We start from the raw sequence: 5,234 nt of genomic DNA, 5'->3' as shown, positions 1-5,234 counted from the left end.
CGTGAACCCAGGAAGCGAAGGTTGCAGTGAGCCGAGATTGCGCCACTGCACTCCAGCCTGGGCGACAGAGCAAGACTCCATCTCAAAAAAAAAAAAACCAAAAAAACAGAAAGCAGATTCATGGTTGCCAGGGGCAGGAGAAAGGGGGACACAGAAGTGATTACCGATGAGTATGGGGTTTCCTTTGGGGGTGAAGCAAATGTCCTGGAATTAGATAGTTGTGTTCGCACAACACTGTGGCTGTACTAAACGTCACTGAATCGTACACTTAAAATGGTTAATTTTTTTTTTAATTCAACGTTTTACTGACTCGGTCATGTGTGCCGGGCACTGTGCTGTCAGGTGGGGGCAGGGAAAACAGCATGGCGTGGTTCCAGTGTGCATTAAGAGAAACATTAGCCAAACATGCTCTACAGATGTTCCTGTGGAAATAGACAGTACAACTTTCTCCTGTAACCATCACGGTTAACTGTTATATCAGACATACATCATTGTCACGGTCACCTGTCACCATCACTATCACCATCACCTATCACCATCACGGTTGACTGTTACACTAGACACACATCACTGCCACGGTCACCCATCACCATCATGGTCACCTATTACATCAGACACACATCACTGTCACAGTCACCCATCACCATCATGGTCACCTATTACACCAGACACACATCACTGTCATGGTCACCTAGTACACCAGATAGTAATACATTCTTTTTTTTCTGATCCTCTGCTATAAATAGGATCAGTAAACTCAGAATAAAGGTTGCAGAGGCTTCTGTGATAGTTCAGTAGTTTAATGCAGCAATTTCAATGTGCCTAAATTAGTGGCAGATATTTCAAGATGCAGATGTATTTAAAGACATTACTTCCCTGGTTCTATGCACAGAAATGCTGAAGTTATTAACAATTTGCTCTCTACTCACATGGCTTATTTTGGAGAATGGCAACTCCACTACTTGTTTCTGAGATAGCTTTAACCTGAGCTCAAGAAAACAAGTTTTGTCAGTCACTTCACTTATAAATTGATCAACAAAAAAATCTTAACTTTTATCCACTGATGGATGTTCTCTATTTTATAACAGACTTATTTATACTTAAATCTTATTCTGTTGTTGCTTTACTTTAAATAGACTTTTTTAGAGCGGTTTTAGGTTCACAGCAAAATTGGGTGAGAATACCCGCTATGCCCCACATATGCACAGCCTCCTCCATACCAGCATCCCCCTAGAGTGGTCCATTTGTTACAACTGATGAACTCACAGTGACACACCATTATCGCCCACAGTTCACACTGGGGTTCAGTCTGGTGGTGCACATTTTGTGGGTTTTGACAAATGTGAAATGACATGTATCCCTGTTATAATGCTATACATTGCCCTAATAATCCTCTGCATGACACCCACTCATCCTACCCACACCCTAATGACTGACCTTTATAGTGTCTCCGTGGTTTGGCTTTTCTGGAATGTCATATAGTTGGTATTGTGACCTTTTCAGAATATTTCACTTAGTGAAGTGCATTTTTCTCCCATGTCTTTTCATGGCTTGATGGCTCAGTTCTTTTCAGTGCTGAATAATATTCCATTTCCAGATGCACCACAGCTTATTCTTTCACCTACTGGAGGACATCTTGGGTGCTTCCAAGCTTTGGTATTTATGAAGAAAGCAGCTATAAACATCCAGGTGGAGGTTTTGTGAGGACCTAAGCTTTCAGCTCATTTGGGTAAATACCAAGGAACAGGATTGAGGAATCATATGGTAAGATACTGTTTAGTTTTGTAAGAAACTGCCAAACTGTCTTCCAAAGTGGCTGCACCATTTGCATTCCCATCAGCAATGAAGGAGCGTTCCAGTTGCTCCACATCCTTGCCAGCATTTCGTGTTGTCTATGTCCTGAATTTTCACCATTCCAGTAGAAGGTGCTGTTTTCTTCTGGTTATGTTTAGAGATATTCATGATAAAAAGTAGTTATACATTTCAAAATTATACTAGAGGTTGGGTGCGGTGGCTCACGCCTGTAATCCCAGCACTTTGGGAAGCCAAGGTGGGAGGATCACCTGAGGTCAGGAGTTCAAGACCAACCTGACCAACATAGTGAAACCCGTCTCTACTAAAAATACAAAAATTAGCTGGGCTTGTTGGTGGGCACCTGTAATCCTAGCTACTCAGGAGGCTGAGGCAGGAGAATCGCTTAAACCTGGGAGGTAGAGGTTGTAGTGAGCCGAGATCATGCCACTGCACTCCAGCCTGGGCAACAGAGAGGGACTCCATCTCAAAAAAATAAAAACAAAAATAAAAAATAAAACAAAATTATACTGGAGAAGTTGGGGTGCAGCTGGCATAAGAGACATTGCTGGTTTGATGAGTGTTTCAGGCACTGAGCTAGGAGCTCAAGACATAAAGGTGAGCTGGCCAAGTTCTTGCCCATCTGTAACTTAGTACAACCAGCGAAAAGCAACTGGACGATGCCTGTCAAAAGTCCCCGTGTTCATACAGTCTTTGACCTGCTAACCTGGCTCCTCAAAGTTCATCCTAGGAAATATGTCAACTTCCCAAAATTAGCTGTATATTCTGTGTGATTCCAATCAAAATTCCTAGTGTTTTTTTGTGGAATTTTCATGGAAGTATCGAACATAGCCAAAACTCTTCTTAAGAACAGAGATAGGACTTGGTTTACCAAATATAAGCACTTACCAAGCTGTAGTACATTTTTTTTTTTGAGACAGAGTTTCTTTCTTGTTGCCTAGCCTGGAGTGCAATGGCACAGTCTCGGCTCACTGCAACCTCCGTCTCCCAGGTTCAAGCGATTCTCCTGCCTCAGCCTCCCAAGTAGCTGGGATTACAGACATGTGCCACCATGCCTAGCTAATTTTTGTATTTTTAGTAGAGACAGGGTTTCACCATGTTGGCCAGGCTGGTCTCAAACTCCTGACCTCAAGTGATCCACCTACCTTGGCCTCCCAAAGTGCTGGGATTACAGGCGTGAGCCACTGAGCCCAGCCTATAGTAATTAATTAAGATAGTGTGATACTGGCCCAGGAAAAGGCATGCTGACCAATGGAAGCGAACAGGGAGGCCAGCAACAGAGTCATATTGTGGATGTGACCACGGGACTGACGGCATGTCAGATCAGCACAGGAGAAGGAATCATTCATCAGCTGGAACTGGAAAAACTGGTCATCCACAAAGAAAAGACAAAATCAAACCCCTATCTACAGCTGGGCATGGTGGTGCACACCTGTAATCCCAGTACTTTCGGAGGCCGGGGTGAGCAGATCACTTGAGCCCAGCCTGACAACACAGTGAAACCCCATGTCTACAAAAAAAAAAAAAAAAAAAAAATTAGCCAGGCATGGTGGTGCACATCAGTAGTCCCAGCTACTTGAGAGACTGAGGCAGGAAGATTGCTTGAGACTCAGGGGCAAGGCTGCAGTGAGCCTTGATCACGCCACTGCACTCCAGCCTGGGTGAAAGAGTGAAATTCTGTCTCAAAAAAAAGAAAAGAAAATCCCTATCTTACACTATATGCAAAAAGCAGCTCCTGATGGATCAAGTTTCATCTGTCAAAAATAAAACTTAAAAATTCCTAGTATAAAATGTAAGTGAAAGGCTGGGTGCGGTGGCTCACACTGGTAATCCCAGCACTTTGGGAAGCCAAGGTGGGCGGATCACCTGAGGTTGCGAGTTCGAGACCAGCCTGACCAACATGGAGAAACCCTGTCTCTACTAAAAATACAAAAATTCGCCAGATATGGTGGTACATGCCTGTAATCCCAGCCACTTGGGAGGCTGAGGTAGGAGAATCTCTTGAACCCGGGAGGCAGAGGTTGCAGTGAACCGAGATCACGCCATTGCACTCCAGCCTGGGCAACAGAGTGAAACTCCATCTCAAAATAAAATAAAAAAATAAAATGTAAGTGAATATCTTTTCAACTATGGATAGGAAAGGATATTTTAAACGTAGAAACATGAACTAAAAGAAGTATCAATAAGTTGAACCATGTTAAAATTAACAATGTTTGTGAATCAGGAAGACTTTAAGTGAAAAGAGATGTTACAAATTAGGGAACATTTTGTAACATTCCTTTGGTGAGCACGTGTTGTAAATGTCCTTTTGATCCAGCCATTCAATTCCATGTATGCCTGTGTGTGTCCAGCCAAGAGAAACTCTTGCACATGTACAACACAAGACGGAAAGGAGAATGAAGTAACACATTTCTGGAGATCAAAAGCCTGGAGACACTCACTTACCGCAACTGTAGGTTCAACTGTGTCCCGCAAAACGACATGTTCAAGTCCCAACCCCTTTAATCTCAAAATGTGACTTTATTCGGAAAGATGGTCATTGTAGATGTAATTGGTTAAGATGAGGCCATCCTGAAGTTGTGGTTCAGTGTTTTTTGAGACAGGGTCTTGCTTTGTCACCCAGGTGGGAGTGCACTGATGCAATCATGGCTCACTGAAGCCTCGACCTCCAGGGCTCAAGTGATCCTCCCACCTCAGCCTCCCCAGTAGCTGGGACTACAGATGTAAGTCACCACACCTGGCTAATTCTTTTGTTTTTTGTAGAGAAGAGGTGTTGCCAGGTTGCCCAGGCTGGTCTCAAACTTCTGGCCTCAAGTGATCTGCCTGCCTTGGCCTCCCAAAGACCTAGGATTACAGGTGTGGAGCACTGTGCCAGCATGTGGGTGGGTATTCCTGGTTTCTTATTAGAAGAGGAGGCGCGACACAGAGACAGACACACACACAGGGAGACGGCCCTGTGATGACAGAGGCAGAGGTGGGAGCCAGGGGTCTGCCAGCGGAGGGTCAGCAAGGGTTGCCGGCAACACCAGGACCTAGGAGAACACGGTGGAAAAGGTTCTCGCTGGATCCTTCACAGGGAGCACGGCCCTGCTGACACCTTGATTTCAGACGCGCGGCCTCTGGGAGGCTGACGGATAAAAGTGTTCTAAGCCACCCAGCGTGTAGTAATTTATTATGGTGGCCCTAGGAAGCTATTTGCGGGTGTGAAAGGCAGTGGATTTATGCAGTTTCTATACTGCAGCCAAAGGAACGCACAGCAGGAAGACAGAAATGACGCGACACATCTCAGTGATGCGAACTACACAGATCCACAGACGGAGGAGGCGTTCTCAGGAGTACCTAGAGGTGAGATCAGTGATGGAGACCACACAGATCCACAGACAGAGGAGGCGTTCTCAGGAGTACACGGATTCACAGACGGA

Source organism: Mandrillus leucophaeus, unplaced genomic scaffold (assembly GCF_000951045.1).
Source record: "Mandrillus leucophaeus isolate KB7577 unplaced genomic scaffold, Mleu.le_1.0 Scaffold232, whole genome shotgun sequence".
Classification (NCBI taxonomy): Eukaryota; Metazoa; Chordata; class Mammalia; order Primates; family Cercopithecidae; genus Mandrillus; species Mandrillus leucophaeus.
Note: the sequence above shows the minus strand (reverse complement) of the source record.